The following is a 21,986-nucleotide window of genomic DNA, read 5'->3' on the forward strand; positions in this document are numbered from 1 at the left end:
CATGTGGATAGTCAGAGGCTTTTTCCCATGGATGAAATGGCTAGCACAAGAGGGCTGTTTTAAGGTGCTTGGAAGTAGGTACAGAGGAGATGTCAGGGGGAAGTCTTTTATGCAGAGGATGGTGTGTGTGTGGAATGGGCTGCCGGTGATGGTGGTGGAGACAGATATGATAGGGTCTTTTAAGAGACTCCTGGAAAGGTACATGGTGCTTCGAAAAATAGAGGGATATGGGTAACACTAGGTAATTTCTAAGATAAGGACATGTTTAGCACAGCTTTGTGGGCTGAAGGGCCTTTAGTGTGCTGTAGGTTTTCTATGATTCTAAGTGCTGGAGAAGGTTATATTGACTAAGGAAATATTTTTTCCAGTGCTGAATGGAAAATAAGCAGAGAAATCAAATTAAAAGTGAATGGTAAATATAAATAGCAGGACCATAATAAAAAATCAGGCTATACAGTGAATTATTACAATTTGGAATAAACCATCTAAAAAGTAATGGTAGCTCTCAAAAGAAAATAATGAGTAAAAAATGAGGAATATGGGGAGAATTGTTACAAATTGAATAGATTTTTTTCATAAAAGCACAGGCATGTTCAGCAAATTACTTCTTTTGTGAATTGTTCAGTAACTCATGAAGTCTCAAGAGCTTCATCAATGCATGAGTCAACATACTGGTGTAACCACTGACTAGACACTTAACCGAATCAGCCACATAGATAGAGTGATTACCAGAGCCACTAAGATGCTGAATCTGCTGTGGCAATTACTCAGCCCCTGACTCCAAGGGATATATAATACTCAGTGATATCACCTAAGGCCTATTTACATCACTACATCTCAGTGAATACATCCGTGGTGCAGATGGTGCACAGCTTATTCAGCACCCACCACCAGATAAACATTGACACTGGGGGTTCTGGGTAACATGTCCAGACAGCAGACTGGATTTAGCTTGAAGCAGGTCGTTGTGTTTTCCTACAATAATAGGTTCACTTTTTCTACGGAGTAACAACATTCGGTGGCAAGGACAGCAAAGAGAAGATGTTGTTTCTGATCCACACATTGTGATCATCTACCAAGAAAGTCAAGAATTCAGTTGTACAGGGAGGTACAGAGGTCTATGCAATGAAGCTCGAAGGGGATCGTGTGTTGAGCGTAGCCTGATAGACTGCAGGTGTTACTTCTGTCCCGCTGCTCAAGGCTGAGTGGAGATCTGATGAGAATGTATCGTTTGTAGACTTACAAACCACAGTAGGCAAATTGCAGTGGTTCCATGATTTTGCTTAGATAGGAGTTGATTTTGGCCATGACCAGCCTCTCAAAGCACTTCATCACTGTAAATGTGAAAGCATCTAGTTGACAATGGCACATGATCAAATAAGCTAACGTCAGCATGGTGTCCTTCAAGCAAAATCTTTCCTGACAAATCTGTTGGAATTCTTTGAGGAAATAACAAGCAAGATAGATAAAGGGGAATTGGTGGATGTTGTTCACTTGAACTTTCAGAAGGTCTTTGACAAGGTGCCACATATGAGGCTTGTGGTATTACAGGAAAGATAATAACATGGTTAGAGCATTGGCTGACTGGCAGGAGGTAAAGAGTGGGAATAAATGGAACAAGTGCTACACCTGCCCTTACACTTCCTCCCTCACCACCATTCAGGGCCCCAGACAGTCCTTCCAGGTGAGGCGACACTTCACCTGTGAGTTGGCTGGTGTGGTATACTGTGTCCCAGTGTGGCCTTTTATATATTGGTGAGACCCGACGCAGACTGAGTGACCATTTCACTGAACACCTACGCTCTGTCTGCCAGAGAAAGCAGAACCTCCCAGTGGCCACACATTTTAATTCCACGTCCCATTCCCATTCTGATATGTCTATCCATGGCCTCCTCTACTGTCAAGATGAAGCCACACTCAGGTTGGAGAAACAATACCTTATATTCCATCCGGGTAGCCTCCAACCTGATGGCATGAACATTAATATCTCTAACTTCCGTTAATGCCCCTCCTCCCCTTCTTACCCCATCCATAGAACATTACAGCACATTACTGTCCCTTATTTATTTATTTATTATTCCCCCCCCCCTTTATATTCTCTCTTTTTTCTCTCTCTGCCCCTCTCACAATCACTCCTTGCCTGCTCTCCATCGTCCTCTGGTACTCCCCTCCCCCTTTCTTTCTCCCTAAGCCTCCCGTCCCATGATCCTTTCCCTTCTTCAGCTCTGTATCCCTTTTGCCAATCACCTTTCCAGCTCTTGTCTTCATCCCTCCCCCTCCTGTCTTCTCCTATCATTTTCTATTTCCCCCTCCCCCTCCCACTTTCAAATATCTTACTATCTCTACTTTCAGTTAGTCCTGACAAAGGGTCTTGGCCCAAAACATCGATTGCACTTCTTCCTATAGATGCTGCCTACCCTGCTGCATTCCACCAGCATTTTGTGTGTGTCCCAGTTTGGGAGATGCTTTATATTGCTTGTTAGAACAGTGACAAATGGCGTTCCACTGGGGTCTGTATTGCAACATTTCTTTCTCCATTAAATAACCGCTTTGGATGACAGAGTTGATGGATTTGTGCCAATTTTCTGGATGATACAAAGATAGGTGGAGGTGCAGTTAGTGTAGAAAGAGTTGAGGAAGCAGGAAGACTGCAGAAGGACCTAGATTAGACCAAATGGGCAAAGAATTGGCACATAGATTACTGCATTGGGAAGTGTATGGGCATGCACTTTGTTAGAAAGAAGTAAAGCATAGACAATTTTCTAAACAGGCAAAACGATTCAAAAATCAGAAATGCAAAGGGACTTGGGAGTCCTCTTGCAAGATTCCCTTAAGGTTAACTTGCAAGTTGAGTCGGTGGGAAGGACGGTAAATGCAATATTAGTATTCCTTTCAGGAAGACTAGAATATGAAAACACGGATGTATTGCTGAGGTTTTACGTCTTATAAGGCACTGGTGAGGCATCACTTGGAGTATTGTGAGCAGATTTAGGACCCTTATCTAAGAAAGTATGTGAATGAGAGAATTAACATATGAGGAGCATTTGATGGACAACACAAACACCTATGTCAGGATGCTGTTCATTGACTATAGCTCAGCATTTAATACCATCATTCACACAATCCCAAATGAGAAGTTACAGAACCTGGGCCTCTGTACCTCCTTCTGTAATTGGATCCTTAACTTCCTAACCAGAAGACCACAATCTCTGCGGCTTGGTGATAATATCTCCTCCCCGCTGACAATCAGCAATGGTGCACCTCGGGGGTGTGTACTTAGCCCACTGCTCTACTCTCTATGTACCCATGACTGTGTGGTTAGGCATAGCTCAAATACCACCTATAAATTTGCTGATGATACAACCATTGTTGGTAAAATCTCAGACGGTGACAAGAGGGTATACAGGAGCAAGATATGCCTTGTGGAGTGGTATCACAGCAACAACGTCAGTAAGACAAAAGAGCTGATTGTGGACTTCAGGAAGAGTAAGATGAAGGAACATATATCAATACTCATTGAGGGATCAGAAGTGGAGAGAGTGAGCAGTTTCAAGTTTCTGGGTGTCAAGATCTCTGAGGACCTAACCTGGTCCCAACATATCAAGACAGCAACTATACTTAATTCGGCGTTTGAAGGGATTTGGTATGTCAACAAATACACTCAAAAACTTCTGTAGATGTACCGTAGGGAGCATTCTGACAGGCTGCATCACTGTCAGGTATGGGGGGGGGCGGGTCGGGGCTACTCCACAGGACCGAAAGAAGCTGCAGAGGGTTGTAAATTTAATCAGCTCCATCTTGAGTACTAGCCTACAAAGTACCCAGGACATCTTCAAGGAGCGCTGTTTCAGAAAGACGGCTTCCATTATTAAGGACCTCCAGCACCCAGGGCATGCCCTTTTCTCACTGTTACCATCAGGTAGGAGGTACAGAAGCCTGAAGGTACACACTCAGCAATTCAGGTACAGCTTCTTCCCCTCTTCTTCCCCCATCCGATTCCTAAATGGACATTGAATCCTTGAAGACTGCCTCACTTTTTAAAATATATATTATTTCCTTTTTTTGCATGATTTTTAATCTATTTGATGTATGTATACTGTAATTGATTTACTTATTTATTATTATTTATTTTTTCTTCTATATTATGTATTGCATTGAACTGCTGCTGCTAAGTTAACAAAGTTCATGACACATACCAATGATAATAAACCTGATTCTGATTCTGAGTGGAAGAGAATGCGGTTGAGAGAGAAAATAGATCAGCCTTCATGAAATGGAGGAACAGACTCGATTGTCCGAATGGCTGAATTCTGCTCCTATATTTTATGGACTTACAATGTGAGTTGTGAAGAGAATCTAAAGTGGTTTCAGAAGAAACAGATAGAATAAGTGAATGAGCAAGGACTTAGTGGGTGGAATATGATGTTGCAACATCCAATTTGGGAGCAAAAGTTAAAAAAGTAAAATATTTTTGAAAGGTGAGGGATTGAAAGGCACTGGTGTTCATAGGATCTGGGTGTTCTCCAATTGATAACATCTAAAGGTAAGGTCAGTAAATAATTGTTACTTCAGAGTGCATTGTAAAACTATTTGAGTACAACTGCCACTGTCTGTAAGTCTGTACATTCTGCCCGTGACTGTGTGGGTTTCCTCTGGATATTCCAGTTTCCTCGCATTGTTCAAAGACGTACCATTTGGTAGATCGATTCATCATTATCAATTGCCCCATGTCTAGACTGCGATTGATTCAGGGGATGCTGGATGGCACAACTCGAAGTGCCGGAATGGGCCATTCTGTGTTATATCTTAATTAATCAATCAATCAATCAATAAACAAAAAGACATCTCTGACTGTAATTATGTTGTACCGTGCTGAGACTGTTCATGATATATTTTGTATCAGCTATCCTGGCACAAGGGGCTGAATGACTAACTCCTGCTTCTATTTCTCGAGCTCTTTCTTCTGAAGCATCTATGTTCTATGTTGCTTGACATCAGAGTGATGCACCATCAATAACTCTCGGAGACGTGAGGCGAGAGACAGGCTTTTATTAGCTGGAAGAAAGCACTGTCAGCAGCAAGAGACCATCACACAACATCCTGGAGACTGTGGGAGGAGCCACAGGAGCAGTCAGCAGGGGGGGGACATGTCCAGACAGGTATATGTAGTTCACCACACAGAGCAAAGAAGTAATGCTGTGTTCAAACTCATGCAGAGGAATTGGTGCTCAGTGCTGGGGTGTGAAATCTCCATGTTCATCTGCTGAACTGTCAGCAAACCAAGAGCGATTTCAATATTTGCAAATAATGTGCCAGATATTTTTTAAAAAACTGCACTGCAGAGGTGAAAAATGAAGTGAGGAACAATCCACTGAATATGTCAAAATAGAATGAGCACATTCCCATCTTTTCTGACTGTTCATTATTAGTAACTGATATTACAACAGATTACCAAAAACAAAGATCAAAGATAAAATAGAGAAGCTTAGTTACAACGGTTCATTCCTTCCAATCGTGCAATAAAACAAATTTGAAAATTGAAGCATAGAAATGGCTTTTCACAAATGACTTTAAAATGGAACTGCTTGTACTTTCAGATAGTTCAGTGGCATCTTTATTAGCAATTTAATAATTAATTATTAAACTGCTATTTTATTTAAAGCACAGAAGTACATATCTAAGTAATGACTGTAAACCTAACTACAACACAAAACTTATTCAACTTAATGAAGTCTATAATTTGGCTTAATTTAAGGGAAGTAGTGATAAATTTGATGTTTAAAAAAAGGACAGGTTAGTAAAATATTTGCATGAGCAATTTAACAAAGAGAGCTTGTAGAATAATCACATGCATTTGAGATACTTTCTTAAACTTTAGCCGAAATCCACCATTCTAATTGTCTTGTCTATTTTAGTAATCTAAATAAAAATATAGGTTACTTTGACAGGAATACCCCCCAGAAACTTTGCTCAAGTTAGTACTGTCTGTACTACAGAAGAGAAAATGCAGTTAATTCATCCCCAGTTAAATATGTAGGAAATCTATGGTTTTCATTTGTGTCAGACTATCAACAGCTGAAGAAACAAAATGACAGCCGGACTGATGAGTTTATTTCACCCTTTGACTGTACCATTCTCTAACATGCCAAAGAGAATTATTCATCACTGTAACAGAAAGATACTGCCCCATGGTATGTAATGTTGAAGAACCTCATTAAGCTGTTCACAGAAAAATATTCCACAATAAAGTCAAAGATAAGACAATAGATCTTGTTTTTACAATTTAATTATTACGAACTAAAGATTGTTCTGTTAGTTTAACCATACATTTATGTGTATTCAACTAAAACATGAACTCAGAAAATCAAAATCATTTGTTCAATTGAACATAAAAACAAACTAAAGTAAATTGTTTGGTTTTACTGGAAACGTGCTAGAGTAGTGATTCGTCAAGTGTATGTCACATATAGTCCATGTTTTGCTCAGCTGAGACTCTCAAGGTGTGCATTGCTGGCTCAGCTTTGTCCTGCAAAACACTGGAAGTAGAAGGTGACAAAAATGTAAAAAGAGCAGTGGGGCCCACATGAACCATGTTGGAGGTTAAGATCAACCATCAATCTCCATAAACAGTGAGGCTGAGTTAGAATTCGAGAATTGATAGAAAACCGTCTACTATCAGTTAGAGTTGAAGCAAGTATTGCTCTTGGGATCACAGGACCACACAAGCTTCTCCACCACGACAAGGTGACAATCCACAGAGAGGGTGAGGTCCCTGACAAAGACCTCAATGGTGGAACAGGTGAATGAAGTTACTTCAGACTCAACGGCAGTGAAGGCAGATGAAGGCTGCAACAAATCCATCAGCTCCAATTGTCATGGTTTCCATGCCATTGGAATCAGTTGGTTGATTTGTGAAGTATCGTATACTTCTTGGAGTAACATCAAGTACACGTTAAACAAATACACGCACAAGTGACTTTGCTCTATGGGCCACTTCTTCAGAACAAAGACCATCATCCTCGACCTCAAGTGATAGCCATGATGATGATGAAGCAAGTATGGAAAGAAAAGTCCGACGTGGTATAGAAAAACTGCACTAGAAGTAAGAGAAAATAGGCACAGAAAAACTGTTTTTAAAAATTGGCGCAAATCTCATACAAAACTCTACACATTCAAGTATTCAAATTTGAGAGTCACTGCAGAATTTTAAGAGTATAGATATATAAGGAACAGAATAGGCGCAAGGTCAAATGGTCTCCAAACTTGAACCTCCTTTCAACGAGATTATGGATAAAATCGTTTTCTCTTTGGAGAACATCCAAATCTTCTCTTGTTTTCAGTATTCAAAGTTTCATTGAACTTTGCACTCAATTAGTGAATCTGCCTTCTGAGGTAGAGATAACATTAGCAAAAAAGAATTGTATACTTATCTCATCTGAATTAACACACAAACTAAAGGAAAGTTCCTTTCTGCATCTACTATGCCAAACCCTTTCATAATTTTGTATTAGGATAATCTAATATACTTATAAATGCAAGTGAATACTTGCTAATCTTATTCATTCTCTCCTCACAGAGCAAAGTCAAAGCAAAATTTATTATAAAGTATGAAGATGTTACTACCTTGAGATTTATTTTCTTGCAGACATTTGACGCAAAATAATGAAATACATAGCAATTATGAAATAATATACATAAACAAAGACTGACAAACAGTCAATGTGCAAAAAAAGACAAATTGTGCAAATATAACACTGAGAACATGAGTTGTAGAGTCCTTGAAAGTGATTCTTTAGCTTGTGGAATCAGTTCAGAGCTGTGATGAGTGAAGTTGTCCACGTTGGTTCAGGAGCCTAAGTTGTAGGGTAATAACTGTTCCTGAACCTTGTGGCACGAGACCTATGGCTCCTGTATCTCCTGCCCAATGGAAGTACCAAGGAGTGAATGTAGCCTGGACGGTGGTGGTCCTTCATTATAAATGCTGCTTTCTTGTGGCTGCACTCCTAGTAAATGTACTTAATTGTGGGTCAGGCTTTATCTGTGATGGACTGGGCCGTAACTGTAGACTTTTCCATTCCTAGGCATTGGTGACTTCATACCAAGCTGTGATGCATATCAGGCTTTGGTGACATGTCAAATGTAAGCAAACTTCTAAGAATGTAGAGCTGCTGTCATGCCTTCAATATGATGGCTTTTACATGCCCGGCAACTCAATCATCTAGTAATCTAAATTGCTTTGATATCTAGTTTAGCATTTTCTGAGAAACTTTTGGATTTAAGAAACTACAAGGGTTAAAAAACCATTATGGGAATCATAAATAGACCTCCAAATAGTAGCCAAGATCTGGGATTGAGATTGCAAAAGGTGCTGAAAAAGGTATATAATAAGGGTAATGGCACAATTGTAATATGGGACTTCAATATGCAGGAGGTTTGGGAAAATCACATTACTGTCAGCTTGCAAGAGGGAATTTATTGAAAGCTTATGAGATGGCTTTTTTAGAGGAGCTTGTGCTTGAGCCTACTTAGGGAAAGGCTATTGTAGATTGGGTGTTGTGCAATAACCCAGATTTGATTAGGGAACTTAATGTAAAGGAACCCTTAGGAGTCAGTGATCATAATATGATTGAAGTTATAACATAATTTGAGAGGGAGAAGCACAAGTCACAGGTATCAGTATCACAATGGAACAAAGGGAATTACAGAGGCATGGGACAGAAGCTTACACAGGTGGATTGCAGGAGTATACTAGTGGGGATGACGGCAGAGCAGAGGTGGCTAAAGTTTCTGATAATAGTTCACAAGGCACACAATAGATATGTCCCTCAGAAAAAACAAACCCTTTGACTGCCATATTCAGTATTGTTGGAGGAAAAGATATTATCTTGGAGACACCTGATTTGCACATTTTGGCTTTTATTTCTCTTATGGCTAGCAGGGCATTGTTGCTTAGGTGGAAGGATGTATTAGGTGGAAGCCTACTCATGCTCAATGGCTAAACGATGTTATAACCATATAACCATATAACAATCACAGCACGGAAACAGGCCATCTTGGCCCTCCTAGTCCGTGCCGAACTCTTAATCTCACCTAGGCCCACCTACCCGCACTCAGCCCATAACTCTCCACTCCTTTCCTGTCCGAATACCTATCCAATTTTACCTTAAATGACTCAACTGAACTGGCCTCTACTACTTCTACAGGAAGCTCATTCCACACAGCTATCACTCTCTGAGTAAAGAAATAACCCCTCGTGTTTCCCTTAAACTTCTGCCCCCTAACTCTCAAATCATGTCCTCTCGTTTGAATCTCCCCTAATCTCAATGGAAACAGCCTATTCACGTCAACTCTATCTATCCCTCTCAAAATTTTAAATACCTCGATCAAATCCCCCCTCAACCTTCTACGCTCCAATGAATAGAGACCTAACTTGTTCAACCTTTCTCTGTAACTTAAGTGCTGAAACCCAGGTAACATCCTAGTAAATCGTCTCTGCACTCTCTCTAATTTATTGATATCTTTCCTATAATTTGGTGACCAGAACTGCACACAATATTCCAAATTTGGCCTTACCAATGCCTTGTACAATTTTAACATTACATCCCAACTTCTGTACTAAATGCTTTGATTTATAAAGGCCAGCATTCCAAAAGCCTTCTTCACCACCCTATCTACATGAAACTCCACCTTCAGGGAACTATGCACTGTTATTCCTAGATCTCTCTGTTCCTCTGCATTCCTCAATGCCCTACCATTTACCCTGTATGTTCTATTTGGATTATTCCTGCCAAAATGTAGAACCTCACACTTCTCAGCATTAAACTCCATCTGCCCAACGTTCAGCCCATTCTTCTAACCGGCATAAATCTCCCTGCAAGTTTTGAAAACCCACCTCATTATCCACAACACCTCCTACCTTAGTATCATCGGCATACTTACTAATCCAATTTACCACCCCATTATCCAGATCATTTATGTATATTACAAACAACATTGGGCCCAAAACAGATCACTGAGGCACCCCACTAGTCACCGGCCTCCATCCCGATAAACAATTATCCACCACTACTCTCTGGCATCTCCCATCTAGCCACTGTTGAATCCATTTTATTACTCCAGCATTAATACCTAACGACTGAACCTTCTTAACTGACCTTCCATGTGGAACTTTGTCAAAGGCCTTGCTGAAGTCCATATAGACTACATCCACTGCCTTATCCTCTTCAACATGCCTCGTTGTTCAATTTCTGAATCAAGACAAGACTTTCTAACACTGTGGGGACTTTTTTTGAATCACTTTCAAAATCTTTGATTTGTTATCAAGTACATATGTTGGCTAATAATATGTTTTACTATATGATAAGGATGTTTTTTCTTTTTTCCTTCTTTACCAAACAGCTTTTCTTGGTAGTGGGTTTAGATTTTTTTGTATAATAAAATTATTACTTTTCAATATTAAGATTCAGTTTAACTTACATGAATAAGAGATAATGAAACTATAAGTGTGATTCACATATATTGTAATTGATATATGAAATACATCCTCCTGTACTCTGTATTCTTTTTTGTCAGAAATCAAAAAAAAATTGGAAAAAAAAGAAAAGAAAAAAAAGCAATAAGAAGAGAAAAGATTAAATATGAGGACAAACTAGCCAATAATATAAAGCAGGACACTAAAAGTGTTTTCAGTTATACAAAGAGTAAAAGGGAGGTGAGAGTGAATATTAGACAATGATGCTGGTGAGGTAGTAATGGAGGACAAATAATGGAGGTAGCAATGGAGGACAAATAAATGGCAGATAAACTTAAAGAGCACACACGAGGAAATCTGCAGATGCTGGAAATTCAAACAACACACACAAAATGCTGGTGGAACACAGCATTCCAGGCAGCATCTATAGGAAGAAGCACTGTTGACGCTTCGGGCCGAGACCCTTCATCAGGACTAACTGAAAGGAAAGATACTAAGAGATTTGAAAGTACTGGGGGAGGGGAAAATGTGAAATGATAGAAGACCGGAGGGGGTGGGATGAAGCTAAGAGCTGGAAAGGTGATTGGTGAAAGTGATACAGAGCTGGAGAAGTGAAAGGATCATGGGACGGGAGGCCGAGGGAGAAAGAAAGGGGGGGGGAGCACCAGAGGGAGATGGAGAACAGACAGAGTGATGGGCAGAGAGAGAGAAAGAAAACAAACAACTAAATATTGTCAGGGATGGGGTAAGAAGGGGAGGAGGGGCATTGACGGAAGTTTGAGAAGTCAATGTTCATGCCATCAGGTTGGAGGCTACCCAGCCGGTATATAAGGTGTTATTCCTCCAACCTGAATGTGGTATACTGTGTCCGGTGCTCCTGGTGTGGCCTTTTATATATTGGTGAGACCCAACACAGACTGGGAGACCATTTCGCTGAACACCTACACTCGGTCCACCGGAGAAAGCAGGATCTCCCATTGGCCACACATTTTAATTCCACGTCCCATTCCCATTCTGATATGTCTATCCATGGCCTCCTCTACTGTGAAGATGAAGCCACACTCAGGTTGGAGGAACAACACCTTATATACTGGCTGGTTAGTCTCCAACCTGATGGCATGAACGTTGACTTCTCTAACTTCCGTTAATGCCCCTCCTCCCCTTCTTACCCCATCCCTGACAATATTTAGTTGTTTGTTTTTTTTTCTCTCTCTCTGCCCATCACTCTGTCTGTTCTCCATCTCTCTCTGGTGCTCCCCCCTCCCCCTTTCTTTCTCCCTCGGCCTCCCGTCCCATGACCCTTTCCCTTCTCCAGCTCTGTATCACTTTTGCCAATCACCTTTCCAGCTCTTAGCTTCATCCAACCCCCTCCGGTCTTCTCCTATCATTTCGCATTTCCCCCTCCCCCCACTACTTTCAAATCTCTTAGTATCTTTCCTTTCAGTGGGTCCTGACAAAGGGTCTCAGCCCAAAACGTCAACAGTGCTTCTTCCTATAGATGCTGCCTGGCCTGCTGTGTTCCACCAGCATTTTGTGTGTGTTGGCAGATGAACTTAATGGGTTCTTTACATCAGTCTTCACTGTGGAAGACATTAGCAGTGTGCCAGAGGTCTGTGTGTATCAGGGAGCAGGAGTGAGTGCCATTAGTATTACAAAGGAAAAAGTGGTAGGAGAAATGAAAGGTCTTAAGGTGGCTAAGTCACCTGGACCAGATGGACTACATCCCAGAGTCCTGAGAGAGGTTGCTGAAGAGATAACAGATGCATTGGTCATGATCTTTCAAGAATCACTTGATTCTGGCATGGTCCCAGTGGACTGGAAGATTGCAAACGTCACTCCTCTTTAAGAAAGGAGGAAGACAAAAGAAAGGAAATTATAGGCCAGTTAGCCTAATCTCAGTGGTTGCGAAGTTGTTGGAGTCTATCATTAAGGATGCAGTTTCAGGATACAGTAGTTGGAGACGAATGATAATAATGATAATAATAAAAATTCAAAGTCAGCATGATTTTTGTAAAGGGTAATCTTGCCTGACAAATCTATTAAGAGTTCTTCGAGGAAATAACAAGCAGGGTGGACAAAGGAGAGGCAGTGGATGTCATTTACTTGGATTTTCAGAAGGCGTTTGATAAGGTGCCACACAAGATAAATTGCTATGGCATTATACAGAAAATACTGGCATGGATAGAGGAATGGCTGACAGGAAGGAGTAGGCGAGTCAGAATAAAAGGGGCCTATCCTGGTCGGCTGCTGGTGACTAGTGGTGTTCCTTGGTGTCACTACTGGGACCACTGCTTTTCACATTGTTTGTCAATGATTTAGATAATGGAATTGATGGCTTTGTGGCAAAGTTTGCAGATGATATGAAGATAGGTGGAGGGGTAGGTAGTGTTGAGGAAGCAATACAATTGCTGCAGGATTTACACAAATTGGAAGATTGGGCAAAAAAGTGGCAGATGGAATACGGGAAAAGTACAATAATGCATTTTGGTAAAAGAAACAGTAGAGTGGACAATTATCTAAATGGGGAGAAGGTTCAAGTATCAGAAGGTTAATTTATAGGTTGAGTCTGTGGTAAATAAGGCAAATGCAATGTTGGCATTTATTTCAAGGGGAATAAAATATAAAAGCAAGGAGATAAAGCTGAGCCTTTATAAGACACAAGTCAGGCTGCACTTGGATGTTGTCAACAATTTTGGGCCCCATATCTCAGAAAGGATGTGTTTTCATTGGAGAGGAGGTTCATTGGGTTGACTCTGCAAATGAAGGGGTTAACATATAAGGAGCATTTGGCAGCTTTGGCCCTGTACTCACTGGAAGTAGAATGTAGAATGTGAGGGCATCTCATTGAAACCTAGCGAATGTTGAAAGGTCTAGATAGGGTTGATGTGGAGAGGATGGATACCTCTGGTGGCAGTATCCAGAACTAGAGGGCATGGCCTCAAAATTGAGGGATAAACTTATAGAACAGCGATAGGAGGTATTTTTGTAACCAGAGAGTAGTGAATCTGTCGATAGCTTGCCACAGACTGTGGTGGAGGGCAAGTCCATGGGCATATTTATGGCAGAAGTTAATTGTTTCCTCATCAAAGGTGAGAAGGTGAGAGGGCAGGTGTATGGGGTTGAGTTGGATCTGAGATCAGCCATGTTGGAATAGCGAAGCAGACTCAATGGGATGAATGGCCTAATTCTGTTCCAATGTCTTATGGTCTTATGCTCTAAGTCTTTTGTACTTCTATTTGCTTAAAGAACTTCCAACTATTTTCCGCCAAATTGGTCCTGCTTTTTTTTTAATTTTCTGCATCTCCTGAACTTCCTGTACTGCAGGATTCATTAATTCATTAATTCATTAATATATCACTGTCTAAATGTAATTCCTTTTTATAAGCTTCCAACCGAGCACACAACATCGCATTTTCTCACCTTTACACCCACTTGCAGACTCCTTGTGTTCCCACAAATGATGACTGTGACATCTTAATGGGAACATATTCATACTTCTTACTTTCATATACTTTTAATTTTAATTTACTTTCAATTTAATTTTCATTTTAATTCTTACTTTAATTTGACTTTAATTTAGTTTAACCAATCCTATATCTGAACAAGTACTTAGCATTATTTGATCATGTGAATACAAACCATTGTCTTAAGTTTGTTTTTTAATTGAAGGCTTTTTAAAATCATCACTGGTTACATGTCCCATTCCCATTCTGTTATCTCTATCCATGGCCTCCTCTACTGTCAAGATGAAGCCACACTCAGGTTGGAGGAACAACAACTTATATACCGGCTGGGTAGCCTCCAACCTGATGGCATGAACATTGACTTCTCTAACTTCCGTTAATGCCCCTCCTCCCCTTCTTAACCCATTCCTGATATATTTAGGTTTTTTTTGTAATTTTCCCCTCTCCTCCTTTTTTTCTTTCTCTCTCTGCCCATCATTCTGCCTGTTCTCCATCTCCCTCTGGTGCTCCCCTCCCCCTTTCTTTCTCCCTCGGCCTCCTGTCCCATGATCCTTTCCCTTCTCCAGCTCTGTATCCCACCTTTCCGGCTCTCAGCTTCATCCCACCCCCCCCCCCCCCGGTCTTCTTCTATCATTTCACATTTTCCCCTCCCCCTCCTACTTTCAAATCTCTTACTATCTTTCCTTTCAGTTAGTCCCACGAAGGGTCTCGGCCCAAAACGTCAACAACGCTTCTCCCTGTAGATGCTGCCTGGCCTGCTGCGTTCCACCAGCATTTTGTGTGTGTTGCTTGAATTTCCAGCATCTGCAGGTTTCCTCGTATTTGACTGGTTACACCTTATCTAGATTGTTACTTATTTCCCCAAACTCTATTTTCTTTAAAATAATAAGTGCTCATTAATTTACCACAATTGTACAATTTATGAAGCCAACTGCAGAGTGAGAGGGTAGCAGAGAGGCTTTCGCTCAATGGGCTTAGGCGGTAATGGAACAAGGTTTACCTGTGTTAATTGCAGAAAGGAAGTATGTGTGTGAGGCCGGTGTTTAAGTTGTCGGTGTCAGATGTGGGAAGTCCTGGAGCCTCACAGCCTCCTGGACGGCCACATCTGCACCTTGTGTGTCGAGCTGCAGCTACTGAGGGACCGTGTTAGGGAACTGGAGATGCAGCTTGATGACCTTCATCTGGTCAGGGAGAGTGAGGAGGTGACAGAGAGGAGCTACAGGCAGGTGGTCACACTGGGGCCATGGGAGACAGACAGGTGGGTCACATTCAGGAGAGGGAAGGGGAAGGGTCATGTACTAGAGAATACCACTGTGGATGTCCCCCTGAACAATAAGTACTCCTGTTTGAGTACTGCTGGGGGGACAGCCTACCTGGGGGGAGCGACAGTGGTCGTGCCTCTGGCACAGAGTCCGGCCCTGTGGCTCAGAATGGTAGGGAAAGGAAGAGGAAGGCAGTAGTGATGGGGACTCAATAGTTAGGGGATCAGACAGGCAATTCTGTGGACGCAGGAAAGAAACACGGATAGTAGTTTGCCTCCGTCCAGGGTCCAGGATGTATCAGATCACATCAAGATATCCTGCAGTGGGAGGGAGAACAGCCAGAGGTCGTGGTACATATCGGTACCAATGATAGAGGTAAGAAAAGGGAAGAGGTCCTGAAAACAGACGAAAGGAAGTTAGAAAGGACGTTGAGAAGCAGGACACCAATGGTATTAATCTCAGGATTACTGCCTATGCCATGTGACAGTGAGTATAGGAATAGAATGAGGTGGAGGATAAATGCGTGGCTGAGGGATTGAAGCAGGGGGCAGGGATTCAGATTTCTAGATCATTGGGACCTCTTTTGGGGCAGGTGTGACCTGTACAAAAAGGATGGGTTGCACTTGAACCTCAGGGGGACCAATATCCTGGTGAGGGGATTTGCTAAGGCTACTGGGGAGAGAAACTAGAATTGTTGGGGAGTGGGAACTGAACTGAAGAGACTGGGGAAGATGCGGTTGGCTCACAAATAGAGAAAGCTTGTAGACAGTGTGTGAGGGAGGATAGGCAGGTGATAGAGAAGGGACACGCTCAGACCGATGGTTTAAGATGTGTCTATTTTAACACGAGTATTGTGAACAAAGCAGATGAGCTTAGAGCATGGATCAGTACTTGGAGCTATGATATGGTGGCCATTACAGAGACTTGGATGTCTCAGGGACAGGAATGGTTACTTCAAGTGCCAGGTTTTAGATGTTTCAGAAAGCTCAGGGTGGGAGGCAAAAGAGGTGGGGGTGTGGTACTGTTGATCAAAGATAGTGTCACAGCTGAAGAAAAGGTGGACATCATGGTGGGATTGTCTATAACTTTATAACAATAACTTTACTGGGTGTTTTTTATAACAGTAACAGGGATATCGAGGAGCAGATAGGGAAACAGATCCTGAAAATGTGTTATGATAAAAGAGTTGTCGTGTTGGGAGATTTTAATTTCCCAGATATCAATTGGCATCTCCTTAGAGCAAGGGGTTTAAATGGGGTGCAGTTTGTTAGGTGTGTTCAGGAAGATTTCTTGACACAATATGTAGATAAACCTACAAGAGGAGAGACTATAATTGATTTGGTATTGGGAAATGAACCTGGTCAGGTTTCAGATCTCTCAGTTGGAGAGCATTTTGGAGATAGTGATCATAATTCAATCTCCTTTACAATAGAGATAGGAACAGACAAGTTAGAAAAGCGATTAATTAGAGTAAGGGGAATTATGAGGCTATCAGGCAGCTTATTGGAAGCTTAAATTGGGCACTGATGTTCTCAGGGGAAAGTACTGAAGAAATGTGGCAAATGTTCAGGGGATATTTGTCTGCATAGGTATGTTCCAATGAGACAGGGAAGTTATGGTAGGGTACAGGAACCGTGGTGTTACAAAGGCTGTAGTAAATCTAGTCAAAAAGAAAAGAAAAGCTTACAAAAGGTACAGAGAGCTAGGTAATGTTAGAGATCTAGAAGATTATGAACTAACAGGAAGGAGCTTAAGAAGGAAATTAGGAGAGCCAGAAGGGGCCATGAGAAGGCCTTGGCGGGCAGGATTAAGCAAAACACCAAGGCATTCTACAAGTATGTGAAGAGCAAGAGGATAAGACGTGAAAGAATATCAAATGTGGCAGTTGGAAAGTGTTTATGGAACCGGAGGAAATAGCAGAGGTAGTTAATGAATACTTTAATTCAGTGTTCACTACGGAAAAAGATCTTGCTGATTGTAGGGATGACTTGCAGTGGACTGAAAAGTTTGAGCATGTAGATATTAAGAAAGAGAATGTGCTGAAGCTTTTGGAAAGCATCAAGTTGGATAAATCACCGGGGCAGGATGGGATGTACCGCAGACTACTGTGGGAGGCGAGGGAGAAGATTTCTGAGCCTCTTGTGATGATCTTTGCATTGTTAATGGGGACGGGAGAGGTTTCAGATTGGATTGGAGGGTTGTGAATATTTCCTTATTCAAGAAAGGGGGTAGAGATAGCCCAGGAAAATATAGACCAATGTGTCTTACTTCAGTGGTTGGTAAGTTGATGGAGAAGATCCTGAGAGGCAGGATTTATGAACATTTGGAGAGGCATAATATGATTAGGAATAGTCAGCATGGCTTTGTCAAAGGTAGATCTTGCCTTACGAGCCTAATTGAATTTTTTGAGGATGTGACTAAACACATTGATGAAGGAACAGCAGTATATGAATATGTATATGAATTTCAGCAAGGCACTTGATAAGGTACCCCATGCAAGGCTTATTGAGAAACTAAGGAGGCATGGGATCCAAGGGGACATTGCTTTGTGGATCCAGAACTGGCTTGCCCACAGAAGGCAGAGTGGTTGTAAACAGATCATATTCTGCTTGGAGGTCGGTGACCAGTGATGTGCTTCAGGGTTCTGCTCTGGGACCCCTACTCTTCGTGATTTTTATGAATGACCTGATGAGGAAGTGGAGGAATGGGTTAGAAAATTTGCTGATGACATAAAGGTTGGGGGTGTTGTGGGTAGCGTGGAGGGCTGTCAGAGACATTGATCATATGTAAAGCTGGACTGAGAAGTGGCAGATGGAGTTCAACCCAGATAAGTGTGAAGTGGTTCATTTTGGTAGGTCAAATATGATGGCAAAATATAGTATTGATGGTAAGACTCTTGGCAGTGTGGAGGATCAGAGGGATCTTGGGGTCCAAGTCCATAGGACACTCAAAGCAGCTGTGTAGGTTGACTCTGTGGTTAAGAAGGCATATGGTGTATTGGCCTTCATCAATCATGGAATTGAATTTAGCAGCTGAGAGGTAATGTTGCAGCTATATAGGATGCTGGTCCGACTCCACTTGGAGTACTGTGCTCAGTTCTGGTCGCCTCACTACAGGAAGGATGTGGAAGCCATAGAAAGGGTGCAGAGGAGATTTACAAGGATGTTGCCTGGATTGGGGAGCATGCCTTATGAGAATAGGTTGAGTGAACTTGGCCTTTTCTCGGAGCAACGGAGGATGAGAGGTGAGCTGATAGAGGTGTAGAAGATGATGAGAGGCAGTGATCGTGTGGATAGTCGGAGGCATTTTCCCCAGGGCTGAAATGGGTGCCACAAGAGGACACAGGTTTAAGGTGCTGAGGAGTAGGTACAGAGGAGATGTCGGGGTAAGTTTTTTACACAGAGAGTGGTGAGTGCGTGGAATGGGCTGCCTGCAACGGTGTTGGAGGCGGATACAATAGGGTCTTTTAAAAGAATTTTAGATAGCTACGTGGAGCTTAGAAAAATAGAGGGCTATGGGTAAGCCTAGTAATTTCTAAAGTAGGGACATGTTTGGCACAGCATTGTGGGCCGAAGGGCCTGTATTGTGCTGTAGGTTTTCTATGTTTCTATGCTTTTATTTTCATTTGCTTTATGATGAACTCTTGCATCTTTCGGAAAATAAATGTTAAGCTAATCAATCTATCAGTCACAATTCTTTCTCTTGCTTCATTCTTACGTTTACTTTTACTGCCTTCCATTCTGCTGGAGACTGCTCCAAGATCTTGTAAATCTCATAATATGTCCATGAATATACATACCCTGGAGGCGATTTTATGGTTTTACTTCCAGTAATTTTTCCAGTACTTTTGTCTCTGTCATATGACCTTATGTTCTTTAAAATCATTATGCCATATAATGATTCAGCTACTATATCAGTCTTTTTATTTATTTCCCATTATAATTTCTTGTGTCATTATCTCAATCAGAAACAGATTTATGTTTGTTACTCTCTTACCTTTCCCCTGTAGGTATTAACCTTCCTACTTTATCCAAGTTTTGCTCATCTACTCATAATTTATCTTCTTTATCAATGTTTTGGTTGTGCTTCCTTTATCCTTGTTGTGATCTTTGTGATCTATTAATGATTTTAAACTCTTCAGGGAGCAGGAATAGAATCACCAGCTTCCTGGAGTTTTTGTTTTAATTTCTCAGTGGAATCCACGATTGATGAAAATTTCAAAAATTTTGCCATAGTTTATTACTGAGAAATATCTTGATCTATTTTTGCTATTCATTGTTTGCAGTCCCCCTTTCATAAATTATTATTATTATAGCAGCAATGATGTTATTGATTGGCAAACAACCTCTGGGGACAAATTATACTTCTCCATTTCCAATCTTCCTCCGCTGGGGTTAAGGAGGCAAGAGGAGGAAGCAGAAATAGGGAGGCAATGCAATTGAAAAAAATGTTATTCAAAATACGAAGCAACAGAACATTGAAATGCAATACATCATTACAAAAATGAGTGACAAGCATTTTAATATGGCACACACAGTCCCTATTGATCCAAAGCTGAGCTCACATTGCAATCTGCCGAAACAATAATTTGATTGTTAACTTATTTGGTTCAGAACAAGTTTGTTGCTGTGCTGTACTGTTTGGTTATCTATGTTGTATGTCAAAGGCAGCAGTTCAAGTTACTTTGATTATAAAATCTACATATAATATTGTACTGGGTTGTATGACGAGGAAAATGTATTGGAAACCATAGATGTATCTGAATTTTTATCAAACAAAAGAATGATATTCTGTAATATTCTGCACTACAATATGGAATAATACTAGTCATCAAAGTGGAAAAAATAGAGGGCAGGTACATTAGGAGTGTGTCTGTCCTGACAAACAACATGATCTCTTGGCTATCTTGGTGAGAAGAAAGGAATTCATGGTGCATATGATAAAAAGGAATGGGAGGTTAGGTGGCATCTGTGGAAAAAGAAGCAGAGTAAAAAATCAAAGATGTTCCAACTGATTCATACTTCCCATCTCCCCATTGACTGGCTGATTGTAAACGTCAAAGCATTGGTGTAGGAATATGTGCTACAGACTGAGAAATGATCCAAGATCCTTTGCAGGAGGTTTATATAAGATCATTTAAAGCAGAGAGCAGTAGAAACCATTTTATTCAGAAAGAAGTGTATGAAAAACAAGTGAAAATCAAAGGAACCTGCAGACTAAAATAGAAGAGAACATGCTAGAAGTACAGAATTTACATTTTGATGGTTCAATCACTTCATTTCAGAGAATATATACATGGATACAAGTTAAAATTCTTCCTCTTCTCAGACATCCACGAAAACAGATGAGAATCCCACAGAATGACAGAGAAGTGTTAGATCCCCAAAGCCGCTCCCCCAATCCCAGGCACAAGCAGCCGCAAAGCAGCAACCCTCTCCCTCCCCCTCCCCCCCCCCCCCCACTTCTACCAGCAGCAAGCATCAGCGCCCACCACCCATCAGGCAAGCAACGGCAAAACACCAAAGAGAGACCATGCCACAGGCCCTCTCTCTCACTACCAAGGGACAGAGAGGTGTCACTCTTTCACAGTGAGAGGGGAGACCAACAGCTCACTGATTGCAATGTCTGCCACATCAGTTTTACTCCACGTTTCTCTGACTCGAGAATCGGCAGCAAACTCTCCCCCACCATGAGGAGAGAGAGAGAGAGAGAGAGAGCGCGCGCGCGATCGCAAAGTTCAGAGGCCTCTGACAGCCTCATCTGCTGTCACAATGCAATATTCCATTATCCGCGATGCCTCAGCTGACGACAGACTGGCACGTAATCACAATCATGAGAAAATCTGCAGTTGCTGGAAATCCCAGGGAACGCATAAAAAAATGCTGGAGGAACTTAGCAGGTCATGTGACATCTATGGAAAGGAATAAACAGTTGATGTTTCTGGCCGAAACCCTTAATCAGGACTGGAAAAAAGATGAGAAGTCAGAGTGAGAAGGTAGGGGCAGGGGAAGAAGAAGTACAAGGTGGTAGGTGACAGGTGAAACTGGGAGAGGGGGAGGGGGCAAATTAAAGAGCTGGGAAGTTGATAGATGAAAGAGATAAAAGGCTGTAGGAGGGAGAATCTGATAGGAGAGAACAGAAGACCATGGAAGGAGGAAAAACACCTGAGAGGGGTGATGGGCAAGTAAGGAAAAAGGTGAAAGAGGGAAACATGATTGGGGAATAGTGAGTTGGTGTGCAATTACCTGAAGCTTGAGAAATCGACGTTCTTGCCATCACATTGGAGGCTACTCAGGTGGAATATAAGGTGGTGCTCCTCCAACTTGAGTGTGGCCTCATTATGGCAGTAGAGGAGGCCATGGACTGACATGTTGCAATGGGGATGGGAAGTAGAATTGAAATGGGTGGCCACTGGGAGATCCCGCTTTTTCTCATGGATGTTGTGTAGATGCTTGGCGAAGTTGTCTCCCAATCTACTTCGGGTCTCATCAATATACAGGAGGCCACACTGGAAGCACCAAATACAGTACATGATCCCGACAGATTCACAAGTGAAGTGTCACCCTACCTGGAAGGACTGTTTGGGGTGCTGGATGGTAGTGAGGCAGAAAGTGTAGGGGCAGGTGTAGCACTTGCTCTGCTTGCTGCAGGAGGGAGATCATTGGGGAGGGACGAATGGACAAGGAGCAATCTCTGTGGAAAACAGAAAGTGAGGGGGAGGGAAAGATATGTTTAGTGGTGGGATCCCACTAGTAGTGGAAGTTACAGAGAATTATGTGCTGGACGTGG

The sequence above is a fragment of the Hypanus sabinus genome, chromosome 14 (assembly GCF_030144855.1).
Source record: "Hypanus sabinus isolate sHypSab1 chromosome 14, sHypSab1.hap1, whole genome shotgun sequence".
NCBI classification, from domain to species: Eukaryota; Metazoa; Chordata; class Chondrichthyes; order Myliobatiformes; family Dasyatidae; genus Hypanus; species Hypanus sabinus.